The sequence below is a fragment of the Manis pentadactyla genome, chromosome 7, assembly GCF_030020395.1.
Source record: "Manis pentadactyla isolate mManPen7 chromosome 7, mManPen7.hap1, whole genome shotgun sequence".
Classification (NCBI taxonomy): Eukaryota; Metazoa; Chordata; class Mammalia; order Pholidota; family Manidae; genus Manis; species Manis pentadactyla.
This window is the reverse complement of record NC_080025.1, coordinates 6,648,200-6,666,506: the sequence shown is the minus strand read 5'-3', so window position 1 is coordinate 6,666,506 and position 18,307 is coordinate 6,648,200.

Sequence of the window (18,307 nt, the reverse complement as noted above, 5' to 3'; positions counted from 1 at the left end):
CAGTTTGCTAATATTTTGTTGAGTATTTTTGCATCTACATTCATTAGGGATATTGGTCTGTAGTTTTCTTTTTTGGTGGGGTCTTTGCCTGGTTTTCGTATTAGGGTGATGTTAGCTTCATAGAATGAGTTTGGGAGTATCCGCTCCTCTTCTATTTTTTGGAAAACTTTAAGGAGAATGGGTATTATGTCTTCCCTGTATGTCTGATAAAATTCCAGGTAAATCCATCTGGCCCGGGGGTTTTTTTCTTTGGTAGTTTTTTGATTACCACTTCAATTTTGTTGCTGGTAATTGGTCTGTTTAGATTTGCTGTTTCTTTCTGGGTCAGTCCTGGAAGGTTGTATTTTTCTAGGAAGTTGTCCATTTCTCCTAGGTTTCCCAGCTTGTTAGCATAAAGGTTTTCATAGTATTCTCTAATAATTTTTGTATTTCTCTGGGGTCCGTCGTGATTTTTCCTTCCTCGTTTCTGATACTGTTGATTTGTGTTGACTCTCTTTTCCTCTTAATAAGTCTGGCTAGAGGCTTATCTATTTTGTTTATTTTCTCGAAGAACCATCTCCTGGCTTCATTGATTTTTGCTATTGTTTTATTCTTCTCAATTTTATTTATTTCTTCTCTGATCTTTATTATGTCCCTCCTTCTGCTGACCTTAGGCCTCATTTGTTCTTCTTTTTCCAATTTCGATAATTGTGACATTAGACCATCCATTTGGGATTGTTCTTCCTTCTTTAAATATTCCTGGATTGCTATATACTGTCCTCTTAAGACTGCTTTTGCTGTATCCCACAGTAGTTGGGGCTTTGTGTTGTTGTTGTCGTTTGTTTCCATATATTGCTGGATCTCCATTTTGATTTGGTCTTTGATCCATTGATTATTTAGGAGTGTGTTGTTAAGCCTCCATGTGTTTGTGAGCCTTTTTGCTTTCTTTGTACAATTTATTTCTAGTTTTATGCCTTTGTGGTCTGAAAAGTTGGTTGGTAGGATTTCAATCTTTTGGAATTTACTGAGGCTCTTTTTGTGGCCTAGTATGTGGTCTATTCTGGAGAATGTTCCATGTGTACTTGAGAAGAATGTGTATCCTGTTGCTTTTGGATGTAGAGTTCTGTAGATGTCTATTAGGTCCATCTGTTCCAGTGTGTTGTTCAGTGCCTCTGTGTCCTTACTTATTTTCTGTCTGGTGGATCTGTCCTTTGGAGTGAGTGGTGTGTTGAAGTCTCCCAGAATGAATGCATTGCATTCTATTTCCTCCTTTAATTCTGTTAGTATTTCTTTCACATATGTTGGTGCTCCTGTATTGGGTGCACATATATTTATAATGGTTATATCCTCTTGTTGGACTGAGCCCTTTATCATTACTTAATGTCCTTTTTTATGTTTTGTTACTTTCTTTATTTTGAAGTCTGTTATGTCTGATACTAGTATTGTAACACCTGCTTTTTTCTCTCTGTTTGCATGAAATATCTTTTTCCATCCCTTGACTTTAAGTCTGTGCATGTCTTTGGGTTTGAAGTAAGTCTCTTGTAAGCAGCATATGGATGGGTCTTGCTTTTTTATCCATTCTATTACTCTGTGTCTTTTGATTGGTGCATTCATTCCATTTACATTTAGGGTGATTAAGGAAAGGTATGAACTTATTGCCATTGCAGGCTTTAAGTTTGTTGTTACCAAAGGTTCAGGTTAGCTTCTTTACTATCTTACTGTCTAACTTCACTCACTTATTGAGCTATTATAAACACGGTCTGATGATTCTTTATTTTGCTTCCTTCTTATTCCTCCTCCTCCCTTCTTCATATGTTGGATGTTTTGTTCTGTGCTCTTTCTAGGAGTGATCCCATCTAGAGCAGTCCCTGTAAGATGCCCTGTAGAGGTGGTTTGTGGGAGGCAAATTCCCTCAACTTTTGCTGGTCTGGGAATTGTTTAATCCCTCCTTCATATTTAAATGATATTCGTGCTGGATACAGTAGTCTTGGTTCGAGGCCCTTCTGCTTCATTGCATTAATTATATCATGCCATTCTCTTCTGGCCTGTAGGGTTTCTGTTGAGAAGTCTGATGATAGCCTGATGGGTTTTCCTTTGTAGGTGACATTTTTTTTCTCTCTGGCTGCCTTTAATACTTTGTCCTTGTCTTTGATCTTTGCCATTTTAATTATTATGTGTCTTGGTGTTGCCCTCCTTGGATCCCTTGTCATGGGAGTTCTGTGTACCTCTGTGGTCTGAGAGGCCATTTCCTCCCCTAGTTTGGGGAAGTTTTCGGCAATTATTTCTTCAAGGACACTTTCTATCCCTTTTTCTCTCTCTTCTTCTTCTGGTACCCCTATAATGCAGATATTGTTCCATTTCAATTGGTCACTCAGCTCTCTTAAAATTCTTTCATTCCTGGAGATCCTTTTATCTCTCTCTGCATCAGCTTCTCTGCATTCCTTTTCTCTGTTTTCTAGTCCATTAATGGTCTCTTGCATCTCGTCCATTCTGTTTTGAAGTCCTTCCAGAGCTTGTTTTATTTCTGAATTCTCCTTCCTTAGTTCTTGCATATTTCTCTGCAAGTCCATCAGCATGGTTATGACTTTTGTTTTGAATTCTTTTTCAGGAAGACTGGCCAAATCTATCTCCCCAGGTTCCTTCTCAGGGGAAGATGTAGCAGATGCCGAAGCTGTCTGGGTTAGTCTTGTCTGGATCATATTTTTTTGCCTTTTCATGTTGACAGGTGCTATTGACTGTCTGCTGGGAGGGCCAAACTTTTCACTTGCTACTGGCCTTTCTTTACTAGGACAACTGCGACCCCTTGTGGCTTGTGTTGGGTAATTGCATGTAGGCTGGGTCTTTGTGTGTTGCCCGGCCGATATGGAGGGATCTCCCTTTCTATGGGTGGGGTTTGCCTTAGGCTGTTTCTCTGCTTTCGCAGCGCCTGGAGGGGTAATGGACGGGGGTCTGTTTGGCTGTTTACCTCCTTGAGGAGTCTCAGAGCTGTTGCCCAGGGGGTTAGTGTGCCTTGTTTTCCCTGTAATTTCCAGGCAGTGGGCTGTGGCCTGTGTTGTTTCCGTCTAGCTGTTAAGTCCCTGTCCCTTTAAGACTTTCAAAAAGCACTCGCTTTTCTTTGTCACAGGGGCATGAGCTTCGGCACCCGCTCAGAGGTCTTGCTGCCCTATTTCCCTAGTTTCCAGCCCTTCCCGCATGCACTGTGTCTGCGCTCTGGTGCGGGTGGCTGGGGCTGGGTGTTTAGCAGTCCTGGGCTCCCTCTCCTTCCCACCGGGAGCTGGCGGGAGGTGTGCTCGTGTCCCGCTGCTCCGGGGTTATATCTTACCCCTTTCACCAGGCGCTGGGCTCTCTCAGGTGTGGATGTGGTCTGGCTGTTGTCCTGTGTCTTCTGGTCTCTCTTTTAGGATTCGTTGTATTTGTTGTATTTTCAAAAATATATATGATTTTGGGAGGAGATTCCCACTGTCCTACTCACTCTGCCATGTTGGCTCTGCCCTCTCCTCTCTGGTTGATTCTTAAACCAAAGTATTCATTAGTGGATTGCTTTATCCTTTATTTATGAAGGGAGACAATCATAACTATATTCCACAGAAACATTCCCAAGAAATGCTGTCCCTTTCTACAGCCTCTAAATTTTGGTAGCCATGAACATATTTTTTAATAAATTTCTTAAATACCCATGATAAATTTCTTTCTACATATGTGTTTCAAATTGACCATCAATTAAACCTAGCTAACTTACAATTAATTGTCAAACTACGAACAACTTTATTGTCCTTCTTTATAAATTATTGCTATTTTAAGTGAGAACCATGAAGATAGGATTTTCTGAATGAAGAAAGGTGAAGGTCTGGCTAAGATAGCAATGGCAGACCCACAGTTGACCCTGCTGCCTGTGTTGAAAAGCCAGCAGAAGTCTGAGCACATCACTGGCGTGCTGTGTGAGGCCCAGGACAGCGGTGGATTTCATATCCTTGAACACAGATTTGCTGGACTTCCTAACACTTCTCCTGTCATGCATTTCAGATCCCTGAATTCAGACTGTTTGGACATTGTGGCACTCCTTGCAACCCGGAATCTCAGGCACATTCTCATTGCCAAAAGATGGGAGAAGTAAACTTTTAAAAGTGACAAGATGATAAGTTTTAGATACTTAAGTTAGGAAGTTTAAGGTGTCAGTTATATGTATTTCTTTCCTCTTCTTTTGTGTAGAATTGTTCATGTCTGGGAACTTCTGTGTTGGTCTGGAACTATAAATACAATTAAATCTGATGGAGGATTACAGTGTACTGGGAGTAAAGGAGAGGTGATATAAAAGGTAAACTTGAAGGGAGATAGTGGAAAATTGTAGACACATTAATTTAAAATATACATTTTAGATGAATATGTTTGTGGGAAGGGGAGGAGGCTGAATAAAATGTGAACAAACAGCTTAAGGCATGTGGATTGTAACACTTGACTATTTTATATCATCACTCACATAACATGGGATTGTCTTTTTTTTTCCATTGTTCTTCCCTTTTATAGATTTACCAAATTTTTTTTCCTTTTTAGCCAATAAAATTTTCATGCTATTATTATTCTTCTGGTGTTTAAATTTTACAAATGCCGATTTTGAAATGTAATTGAAAAAATTTACTGAAAATTTATTTTGTGTCAGGAATATTACCGAGCATTCAAGTATATTATCTCTGAGTCTTTATATAAGAATTCCATAACTTAAGTACTATTATAATTTCTATTTTTGAGAAGACAAAGTGGAGATTTTGAGAAGCTGATTGACTTAATATCACAGACTCAGCAATGGCAAAACTTGACTCAAGTATATATTTTTTCTATGCCTATGTATTTGATTACTGCATGAACTACCTATGTACCTATTCTCAGTGAAAGAGACTTGATTTTGTTTTATCTAAACAATAAATATTATATAGTTAAGAATAGAGAATTTGCATGCTTCTGAAAATAGTTCCTTTTCATTATCCGCTTTATCAACATATATGTAGACACTGCATGTGGTTTTATGTATGCCAGCTTCAGTTATTCATGGAAAAAGGATAGCTTAATCCAGTCAGCAAATATCTTTCACAGTGGTGAATCAGATCCTGCTTTCTTGAGCAAAATAATGATCGCTAACATCCAAGATTACAAGTTATTTCGATATTTTTAAAATGATGAAATAGCATGTAGACATGAACACATTTGTGCAAATAAAATATTACAAAAGGACAGAACAAAGTTTACCCAAAAGATTAATGTGAGAAGCCAATTTTCTCTTTTTGAAAATACTGATCAATCTTCCTTTTCTAAAATATTTATACTTTTTCCAAATTAATTGATGTTTGATATTATTTTACTGATGCCACAGGAACTGAACACTTCTACATTCAAGCAGAAACATAGATTGTATTCTTTCCTATTGAAATAAAAACATTACCTTCATAATGATTCTAAAAGAAATTACTGTGAATTCTAAAATAGATTTTAAACTTCAATTCAACTGAAGTCAACAAACATTATTAAAGACCGCAATGTTATAAGCACTGCACAGCTCTGGAAAACTCCATGGTTACTAATGTAACTGGGAAAACTACTGTTTTCTCCTTGAAATTTTTATCCTAATGGATTTGCAGACTGAACTCACTACAACATGACTGAACCCCAGCCCCATCTTGGATTTTGATTTACTTTTGACAAGTAATTTAATCTCTGGCCCTCAGTCGCATCAGATATCCTCTAAGGTCAGTGATAATTACTTTAAAATGTGGTAACAATGTAGAATAATTGGTGAGAAGATACTTTCCTGTGGACTTTTTAATGTGATTTGCTACTCCATTATTTTTAATGCAAATATTAAAACCAATGAAGTAAGATTATATACCATATTTTGCCCAAGTATCTAAACAAACTTGAAACTTCAGAGGTAAACACCAAGTTCAATTGCTACATATGTTTAGTAAACAAAATGCTTCATTTTGTCAGTTCAGTTCAAATTTAGTGTGATTAGATAACTACTATACTTCTTTCAAAGTAATTCCCATTGATTTTTATATGAAACAATTGACAAAAATAGTGATCTTGATACTTATTTGATTCCTTTCCTAATCAAGTTTATTTTTGTATTGATGCAATGTGTATTTTAAGTAGTATGATCAACACAAAATATTAACTATCCTGTGTTCACTGGATTGAACATTAGTTTACTCAAACTTAGTGACACAAAATTAAATTAATATTTTTCCCACTTCAAATTACATGTAAATAGAATTAAGAGTACAGTGTTTAGGACATTTAAATTAGGTTTATAGATACCTCTATGAAGTATGTTTATTTTCAGAAATAACATTTAATTTCACTCAAGGAAATACCCTTGGAAGCAGACTATCATTTCGCAATATATGTGATTCGTTAGTGCAGTGGAAGGATGTATCCCCTGAATACAGTTTTAGGATGTATTTTTCCATATTTCCTATAGCTATCTTTTAGCACATGCACATTTTACTATTTGCTTATTATTGACAGTGACTCATATTTAAAATTAAAAAGAGGCACATTCTTTGAATTTTCCACTAAAATACTATTCTTGTTTTCCCTCCCTTCTTCCTTTTTTTGGAAAGGAAATGGATTTTTGCTTAGTTTTTCTATGCCTAAAAACCTAATTCAGAGATAGGAGATAATTTGACAGCAGAAGAGAACACGACTTTGGAAAACTACTCTTTGGATCCTCAAACCTCTGTCACGGGGTTGAAAGTACTGCATCGAGAATATATAGTCATTGGTTCTGTAACATCTTTCTGTGTTGACAGAGACTAACTACACTAGTTGGAGTAAGGGTTTCATAATGCATTTAACTGTTAAATCACCACATTGCATACTTGAAACCAATATAACATTTTATATCAACTATACTTCAATAAAACAAAAACAAACAAACAAAAAACCTGTCAAGTTGATACTTATCACTCCTGCCCATGATTCATTGACCAAAACAAATTACTTTTAACCTCAAAGTGGTAGAAAAGGAATATTCTACCATGGGCTTGGAGAAACAGAATGACTACCAAAGTACCCATTTCAATAATTAATGACTTTAAAATATTTTTACTGTATTTACCACCATACACCAATATTCGAGGTTTAGAAGTGATCTAATATTATTGAAGAATTACAATAAAATTGTGGGTGATATTTTGCAATTTTATTCCTCAAATTAAGATAAAGTATTTAGAATATGTTTGACCATGGGAGCTGATAACTATTCAAATATAGGTAGAATCTGTTAATTTAGATAATTTCTTTAATTGTAAAGCTTTTCACCTGTTTTGCAGTGTTGACTATTATTATTACAGCAATGCTACATAAGAATTAGAAAATAATACTTTAACTAGTGTTTGGCTCTCAAATTTTATGGATTGAATATTCATCAACTCTGTTAATTTTAGTGGTAACCTAATGGAAAGTCCTCCTGCTGATAACCAAGTAGTTATGCATTTGCAGTTTGTAATAGTCACCCTGTACTTGAAGTTATGCCCTGCACTCAGCTGTGTCACCCCTTGAGAAAGACAGAAGGACATAATTAGGGTCTTAGCAAATTTTTAAACTCAAGTGATTCTCTCTAGGTGACCGATTACTAAGAGAAAGGCTAGTTTAGGTATATCTCCCATTCTGTTAGTTTACACGGGAATAATATCCAATGAAATCATTTGACATCTTCTCTTAAAGAGGGCACTGGGGACCTATTATAACACTGTCTTAAAACACCACATCTCTAGTCAGAACAACATGTTATGACTTATACTGATGCTTGAGTGTACTGCGCCTGTGCAACCAGTGTTATTTAGTGTTGTTTCCATATGTTCATAGGCACATAGTTAAATGGGCATTACGCTACATGGTTAAGTAATGTAGGTGACATCTGAAGGTAATCTTTGAGTCAATAAAGAGAACAGCATTTTAAGAAAAGAATGAGCAAACCCTAACTGAAGGAGCAAGAAACTGAACATTATAAAAGATTTAAAAGCAAGGTACACATTTTCTGGTGCAGAAGCCATTCACTAAAGCAATAAAAATCTGTTCTCAATTCTATTGTAAAGATTTGTCTATGGACTGTAATGTAGCAATTTGTTTAGATAGACAGAATAATATTACCATTTAAGAATGATTTATCAAGGTTATGTTTCATGAATATTATAAAAGAAATAAAATGAAAAAATGAATATTAGTAATGAAGAATAAATAGAAGTATGGAATATTCTGTTTTGTTTTTTTCCCCACAAGGAACTTTCTGTTGATCAATCAAAGGACTGAGAGGCTAATAAACTTCATTAAATCATGCCTATTTAATATACAACAAAGGAGGCAAGACTACACAATGGGGAAAAGACAATCTCTTCAATAAATGGTGTTGGGAAAACTGTAGGAATACATGCAAAAGACAATGAAACTGAATCACTGTCTTATACCCATATACAAAAATAAACTCAAAATGAATTAAAAATCTAAATATAAGATCTGAAATTGTAAAACTTCTATAAGAAAACATAGACAGCAAATTCATGAATATCAGCATTAATCATTTTTTTCTAGGTATGTCTCCCAAGAAAGGGAAATGAGAGAAAAAATAAATAAGTGGGACTACATTAAACTAAAAAAACTCTATACAACAAAGGAAACCACTAACAAAATGAAAAGGCAACCTGCCATATGGTAGAATATATTTGCAAATGATAAATCTGATAATGGGCTAATATCCAAAATACATAAAGAACTCATATTTGAACACCAAAAAACAAATAACCCAATTTAAAAATGTGCAGGGGGCCTGAATAGACATTTTTCCAAAGAAGATGTACAGATGGCCAACAGACACATGAAAAGATGCTCAGTGCCACAAATAATCAGGGAAATGCTAATCAAAACCACAGTGAGATACCACCTCACAGCAGTCAGGGTGGCTAATATCAACAAGACAAGAAATAACAAGAGTCGGTAAAAATGCAGAGAAAAGGTAGCCCTCCTACACTGCTGGTGTGAATGTAAATTGGTGCTGCCACTTTGGAAAGCAGTAGAGTTTGTTCAGAAAGCTAAAGATAAAAATACCATATGACCCAGTAATTCCACTTTGTATGATTGGAGCAGGTAAATACAATCTACACTGTGATGGAAAATATTAGAACAGCGGTTTGCCTCCGGACCTCTAAGAGGAATGGAGATCTATGAAGATAAAGCAAGGCAAAAATTTCTAGGGCTATTATAATGCCTTATATCTTGATGGATGCTTTTATCAAAACTTAGTGAATATAAATTTAATATTTGTGCATTTCTTTCAGCAAACATTTTTTCATCAAAAGAAAAAATCTAAATAAAATTGAATTTTAGTTAATGTTATAAATACTGAAGTATTTGGTGGAAGTGTATAGAGTCCTGCAACGTAATTTTATTGCGTCACAAATGGCACGGATGGATTGATCTGTGTTGTCACGTAATGTGTGTCGTATATGTTAATGGTAGAATGAGTCACTATTATAAGGGTGTGCAGTCTAAAATTCTTCCAGCATTTCTGTATGATTAAAATTTTTCATTACATTAAGAAGTTAAAAATTGTCACAAAAGAGAGGAGTTGTTATCTTAAATTCTAATAACAGTCAAGTGGAGGTTTTAAGGCAATTACTTAGCACTTACTATTTATTGATAAGAAAAAAAGAGAAATAGTGTGAGTTGGTTTGAATAAAGTCATTTACCAAGCAGTATATAGTAGCTTAGGCAACCTTTTCCAAAACAGAACGAAATAAAAGGTTTCCATTTCTTCCCCTCATGAGAAGTGAAACTGAAAAAGAAAAATTGTTTTAACATAGTTTCCTAAGTGGGACCAGTGAGTAGAAAGAGCGAGTTGAAAGCTTGGCTAGTTCTGTAAGAAGTCAAAGCTCTACCTCAAATGAAATTAACAAGGGATTGCCGACTGACACCTAATAGCAGAAAAAAAAGAAAAACTTGTCCTCCACCATTCTTTGTTCTAAGTAGTCTGCACTGCCATTCAAGAGAGGTACCCAGCCAGCAGCAGTTTGCCTAAGACTGGCTTTACAAATTGAAAACATAATTTTGAACTTCATTACTTGCCCAGTTTCCTAGTTTATCCAGTTTCATGCATGCTTGAATCTAGGAAAAATTTCTCTTTCAACTGAGTTTGCTTATATGGAAATGTATTACTATCATGATAGGATCCATGTGCCAGTAATTACTTTTTAAAAATTAATAGTATTTAACTACTCATAATACATAAATGGTTTGTATAGTAGTTTAGCTATAGCTACTTAATAATTGAGTGCTTATATGTACTAATGAAATATCTTTAGCATTTATGTAAGACACCACGGATTTTAACTTCTACACTGTCAGTCATTAATATAGGACTTACTGTGAATTATCAGTGTTTGCTTTGCCTGTTTGGTTTTAAAAGTTATTGAGAGTATTACTGAGTACACAAAGAAAGTTGTTAGAGAGAAAAAAAACTTGAAAGAGATTTGAGTTCTTTGTTGGGAAAAGATGGTAAGAACTAACTATAGAAAGGATAAAAACTAATGAAGGCACCAATGTTGCTTTTGTAGCTATTAGGCTATTATAAAACTCTATTAAAAATAGTCTTCTAAGTGTCATGTTTTACATAAGTAACACGAATAAACAAAGCACGAATTTTCACTTTGTGTAATTCGAATTAAACATTTTGACCATGGTTTATCTTTAATTCCTTAATGTTTTAAGGTGGATTTCCTAGAGAATTTATGTAAGTAATTTTAAGTATACCAATAGATTATCATTTTTGATGAACTGTTCCACATTGTTTAATAAGAACTATTGAAACTTTTTCTCATAAAAATAAAAAGCAAAGGAGACAAGGTCTTAATTATCTGCTTAGCTAACTGAACACATTCTTGTCTCAATGTCTAACTCTCACTGAAGGATGCAAGAAAGTCTCCAATTGTCAGCCAAAGACATGTTTTACCTTTACCATATTTCTAGAGTTCAGTATAATAACCTTAAGCAAACCATATGGTTTCATCATTAGCATAAAGTTCAGATCAACATCTCACACAAAAAGATAGTCTTTGAGGTCCAGTTAATATTTCCAAATGTGTCTGTTACATTTCAACTGAGAATAGCATTGATTACCATAACAACATCCAAAAAGTTCAAATAAAAAAAGCTTACTATTTTGGAATGGTTCTACAAATACAATTGCATATTACCATGTATTAGAGGATGATTCGGAATGCTATTTTACTTATTGTGAGTTCAGCCAAAGAAATGAATAATTGGGCTATCAACATTATTTTATTGCAAAAACATTACTATTGTAAATAGTTCTGCTAATAGTTGTGAAGGTGTTTTGCTATTCAGGTCAAATTAAAGTTGCCTGGTAGGGTAGTTTATTTTTTAAATGACACACTTGGGTATCTCAGAACTCTGATTAGACGTATTCTCAGTTGCTGAGCAACAGTTGGAAAGATTTCAATCATATTTGGTATTTTGGTCTGACAAGGTAACATGCTATCTTCTTTATGTTAACTATTTATCTGGCAAAAATGTAGGTTTAGTGTTCCACTCTGTCATTGGCTACTATCATTTGCATTCCTGATGAACACAAAAGTCCCATGATGGCAGATCCAATGTCAGATAGATACACCTTAAATACGTTATATTGAGAGGCAAAAAAAAAAAAAAACCTTTGTATTTTAAGCATTTAGATTTTAGTACACATTACTGGCATTATCAGTGAACTCTCCTTTTTGCCCAAAGAGAAGGTGCTGAGGTATATGCAGTGATGCAGTCCCCCTTTTCTCCGGGCATTAGTCCAATGAGCAGATGCTTGGCAGATTCCACATAGATTTGTGATCGCTAGAAAAACAATCCCTAATTACAATTCTTTAATTGGGGCACTGACAAAAAAATAATATGGATGCCTCCAACAGGAAACAATAAAAAGAATACTTTCTTCATAATTACTTGAATTTTCATTAATTCAATAAATATCCATCAAGTCTAATAGAGGGTGAGTGATACCATATTACCATATGTGGTCTTTAATAAGCTGTAAAGACAGACTTCCTGTTCACATTTGGGAAAACTGAGCCTCAGATATGTTTTGTGACTGGCCCAAAGTTAAACAGTTAATATGTAATAACACAAGTTTATTTGAAGTCAGTTTAATTATGACTTCAAGTCTTAAGCTCATTTCCCTCTGCCTCCCTGCCACCCAATTAGTTTTCGATGAGTTGAAAGGTTTCATTTATACATTCAGTCATCTTTCTTCTACTTCTACGTCCTAATGTTCAAATGTCTTCTCAGTGTAACTATTTCTCTTTCCATTGCTGTTCTGTTTGCTGACATCCTGATTCTCTTTTGAGCTGCACACTGCTGACTATGCTCTCTTGGAACCCTGTAAAGCACTGGCCACTATAACTATGTGCTCGAATATCCACCTCAAGTATATTGCAAGCCTATGTATCTCCTCACATATTTATATCTTGATACCTAAAATTTTGTCATAATTTAAATATTTGCAAATAATGCAATTTTTGGGCATTTTCGAATATCTGCACTTCAAAATAAACTGCACTTCCCTATTGTAAAAGGATGCAATGAAATCAAAACATAATTGTTTTTTGATACTATCATCCATTCAAAAATATATGTATGAATTTCTTTAAAAGCCAGAGCTTTCATAGAACTTATTCTGTCTCCGTATTTCCATTCCAGTTTCTCCACATAATTTTGTCTTCATGAAATATAATTTTATGCTCAAAAGTCATTTACTGATGACACTATCACACTTTCCTAAATCAAAACCATAATTATAAACTCTATGCATTTTCAAATAAATGCTCTTTGATGATAACATTTAAATTTATTTTTGATTGATTTATCATTGAACTTTTTATTAGAATTAACAAGCATTGATATATTACTAAATTTAGTAACTTTTTGAAAAGGACAAATTTTATTTGAAATGCATGTATTGGCTACATATTGGATGGGAAGGGCAGTTTCATTTTTTTCATATTCATTCTTATATCTACTAATGAACAGACTGTATTGCTTGAATGCGATGCTATTTAGCATCAGTTCTCTTCCCATTAAAAAAATAAATATAAAAGTATATATATATAAATATAAGAAAGCATTTTTCACTTAAATTGCTAAATATGGAAGTTTTTTTGTAACAATGGCATAAAGCTGATATCTTTGAAAGTTTTATACAACAGATCACAGTGATTTATATTGAAAAAATAATTGTAATGATTTATCAGACAGAAACTCAATTAAACCTTCATTCCTTTTAAAAAATGGAAGCCAATTGGCCTACAAAAGAATATATCACCCAACAGAAAAAAGTTTTACATGTTCTAATGGTTTATTATTTACCTTAAAAAAATACAAAATAAAAAATGAAAACTGCAAGCCAAAGTATGCTTCCAGCAGATATCTATAGGGAACACTTGGCATGCTGATAAATTGAATATGCCAGCTCCCCAGAAGGACCCAAAAAGTATCTTTTCTATTACTACCTGACAACTTGCTTATTTTTTTCTATTTGTTCCAGATAACCTTTCTCTCTTTATGCCTTTTATTAAATCTCATGGCATATTAATCATGTATTGTTTAAATTATTTTTTGTAATTGCTTCTATTAGCTTTCTGCTCTAGCTTTTCATATTGCTTTATTGGTGGTTTGCAATAGAAATGTGAAGACAACTTATTTTAGTCTACATGAAACCAGTGCTTCTCCACATCTCAAATGCACAAAATAATTTAATATTTTAACTGCATTTAGACTCCTCCTGCATTTTTTTCCCTTGTCACACATTTTACTTATATGTTTATATTCTAAATTATAAACAAAACATTATTCTTGTTATATTTATAATTACTGCTTTAAATAGTCCATACTCTTGTATATTTACTCATATATTTTCAATTCCTAATGATATTCATTCTCCCTTATATTTCCATGCTTCCAAAAGATTTGTCTTTTCATTTTGTTATTCTTTGGGCCTACTGATGATGAAATTTACATTTTTGTTTCTGATTTCATCTTTATTTTGCTTTAATATTAAAAGATATATTCACTGGTTATAGAATTCTATATTGAGAAGTTTCTTTTTTTTTTCTTTCATCCCTTTGAAGATTCATTTTCTTTTTTATTTATGTACTTTCTGTTAAAAAGTCATCTGATCTTCTTGCTGTTGGTCTCCTCAGCCTTTTGTTTTTAGAAATTTCTACAATTGTTTTGTCTCATCATTCTTTTCTCTCCTAAGACTTCATTTAAACATTATATTAGACAATGTGTTCCTATAAAATATATGTATTCTGCTTTTTTCTATTATTTTAGAACTTTTCTCTCTGTGCTTAGGTCCAATTTTGTTTTTTGGTCTTTATTTAAGTGCCTTCTAGTTTTCTGATGCTGTCTTGACTGGGTGCATTTGCTGTTAAACCCACTAATGTGCTCCTCATTTCAGGTAGGAGTTTGCACTTCTAGAAGGGTCACTGGATTGGTTTGTGTGGATTCTAATATTCTGTTGTTCAAACTACTTTCATCCACATTATCTATCTTTTCTTCTAATTTACTTAACTTACTACTATAGTGGTTTGAAATCTTTGCCTGTACATTTTAACAGCTGCATCAAATCTTGTCTATTGTTTATACTGTCTTACCTTTAAATTACTGATCAACTTTTCCTATTGCTTTTCTTATCTAGTAATTTTTTTATTTAGACTGTATATTATGGGTGATACTCAACAGATTCTCTGTAGTTTAACTTCCTCTAAAGAATTTCATGTTCTATTTTGGCAAGCACAAATTACCAGCAAGTATTAGTCAAAACACTAGCAGATTTCCATGATCAATTTTAAGCTCTGGATACAGGTTTTGTTAGGGTGGTTGATGTCCAGTTCTGATCTTACTCGAACTTAGTTTTAAGGCACAGTCCTCAGTCTTATGTAGTCTTTCAAATAAACACATGAAATATCCTCAAAGGTCTTTCCACTCTGGCTGGGTCAGAATCCTAGTATTTCTATAACAATGAAAATTTTGAAATATGTGTTCATATTTTAGCCTCTCAGGAACTATTCTCCAAAAGATTCCCTGGAATGGTACCCTACATAAGTTGGGTACATACAAGCAAACAATACGGCTTAAGAATCAGGCAAAGACTGAAGAGGAACTGTAAGGCATTTGGAGATTGGAGTGGAAATCTATGGACAAGAACACCCAGTGGGGATGATCTGAGTGCGAAGACCTTCTCATGCATGATATGTTAACATCTTCCAGGATTGCTCACCACAAAACAAACAGAACCCCGCCAAAAAAACCACATTAAATAAAGAATATGTTATGTTGAGGATGCATGAATAACTTCAAGATTTAAGAGGTTAAACAATCAACTAGACAGAGGGACAGGAATCAGATTATGATGGATTTTGTAGGCTGTGTTAAAAGGTTTTAATTTTATTCCCCAGAAGAAAAGAAACTACTTTCATCCTATAAGGAATAACGAAGTAATGAATAGTATTTCAGACAGCAATTCAAAGATGATCTGAAGCAGACTAACAGAACAGTACTCGGCTGGAAGTGGGGGAACCTTTGAGGAGGGTAGCACAATAATCCAGAAAAAGGATAATTGACATTCAGTGTGTGATGTAAGGGCAGGGAGATTTGAGTGATATCTGCAAAGTAGAACACAGAATACATGATAAATACTTAGATGAGAATAAGGAAGGGAAAGGAGGCATCCATTTTTCTTTTCTAATTTGGATGGTCCAACAGGTTCTGTACCAGTAAGACTGGGTGTATAGTATGAGCTAATTTTACTGAGAAAGGATTTTATTTTATTTTTGACACTTTTGGCATGAATTATTCAATTTAATTCTAAGTATAATGTGTTTTACTACATATACCAGCATGTGGACTCCAAGGTAAAAAAAAAACAAGAAAAAAACAGACAAAATCTTGAGAATCATGCTAGAGATATGGGTATGAAGATTTTATAATAATATGAATGAATGCATGAAAATAGTAGGTATATAATTATATATAAGTTATGATTACAACTGTCTAAAATCTTACGTACAACATATATAAATTTATATAGTTATATAAAGTTCTGCAAAAATTTATGCAGCTCCAAGAACTATGTGAAAAGCTAAAATAAGAGATATCACTAAGCTCCCTTCCTACTAAAAATATGGAAAGGAAAGACATTAACCACCTAGTAGGATGGCTTTATTCCATGGTTTATCCATTTCATACAGAGGATATTTTTAAAAATGTGGACAAGTTTTTTTTTAAGTAAAAATGATGTGTATTCTCCTATAAAGCCATCAAATATTTTCAGGCATTCACATTCAGCATAGCCTATGCAGTAAAAATGCATCCCACATATAACTTCAAACTTCCACTTTTGCTGATTTTCAAAGCACTTGGAGTAGCCACCAGTAGAATACAGAGAAATCTATATGCCTGCTAAGACTCCTTTCTCAGGCTTAAGGGTATACCAAGTTCAATCAGCGATGACTGTCAGATTAGGTTTGGATAACATTTAGTGTGTATGATCACCGCTATTTCCTTTATCCTTTCTGCAATGAGGATTAATTGGGTTCATGACCTCAGCAGAGGAAAAATGCCAATAGTTGTGCCCAATGGACATTTAAGTTCCAGATGTTATCTTCTTGTGGCAATAGTGCTGTACTCTACATATTAAAAGGAACCTAATAAACTGAAGAATGGACTAAAATGCATAATGTAAACACCAAATGAAGTATGCTATTAAATTGGTTAGTTATTTTGGGAATTGGCATTACTGCTCAGTAATAATGACAATACATGGAAGCATATATGAGACAAAATACAAATAAATTTTTGCATTGTCTGTGAAAATAAAGCAATTATCAGTCTCCCAAGTTGAGATTTTATATTCAATATTTTCATTCTTTAATTTGATTTGTTGTTGGAGCCAGAGATCATAGACTTATTTGTGACATGGAAAAATATCTTAGAATGTACATAGCAGTGTCAAGAAAATCTGAGTTGGCTGTCTTCATAAAAAATAATAGGCTATAAAAATTACAAAGATGTTAAGAAAAAGCAGAAAGTGCAAAGAATGATGGCAGTAAGCAACATAATTCACATGGCAGAGAAAAGCTTAAAGTTGCCATAAACTCCTTAACAAAGGGAAAGAGAAATAAGATGGTGAAAGCCATTCAAGTCTGGATGGACAGAACAAAGACCTGTAGGTAAGCTGTAGCTTAAATAATACCAAAACCAATCAAATATTTTCATCTATCTAAACTTCTGTATCACTGAACAAATAAAGAAGACTGAAGTTGACATTTTCTGCAAATGGCTCATCTACAAAGCCTACTACATCCTAATAAACCTCTAATTAACTTGGATGCTAAAACCAATCATTCATTATAATTTTGCTTATTAAAAAAATGTCATAGCCTGTCCTGAGATATGCATATATTGCATCTATTATATATATATACACACACACACCCCACACATACACCCCCCCACACACACACTTTGTTGTGAGTTGGAGGAGGATAAAGTAAGTGTAGATTCCTGTGAAGATGAAGTATATATGAGAAGCTTAGAGCCAGAGAAATGATCCTGGAAAAATGTGATAAATTTAGTATTATAAAAATCTCCACCTGAGAGTGACAGGAAATTGAAACAAAGTGTAAAGAAAAAGTGCAGTCTTTAAAGGCCCATTTATAAATGTCACGGTATCAAGGAAACCTATTTCTAAAGACAGAATTTCAATTCATTTTGGTGTTCGGTGTCAGTGACAAGTGACACAGGTCAATCCTTAGTCAACGACAAAAGTCAAATGAATGGCAAATATTTATAAATATACTCAACTACTCATACAAGGTCATATAAACACCAAGTACTTTTTAGCTCAACCCCGAATGGCATAATTGCTTATTACTCATCCTGACCTTAGAAAAGAAATTCATCTTTAACATCAGCAGCAGGACCTACAGGGTCTCCTTTCCACAGGAATGGATGTTTGGAGCTCCTTTTCCCAGTTCACAGCAAGAACTGTGTTGCGGGAAGTAAAATAAGGGTAATTTGTGAGTAATATAGTTGTCCTTTCAAAGGGTAAAAATCTTTACCCTAGATAAAGATATTCCAAATGATATTCCTCTGTGATATGTGTTTGAGTATTTTAAATGGCATGCTCAGTTTTAGGAAATAATAATTCTGTCTCTGCTATGACATTTCAGGCAGTTTTAACATGTAATTCTTGTAGAAGTCAAAGGGGAATATT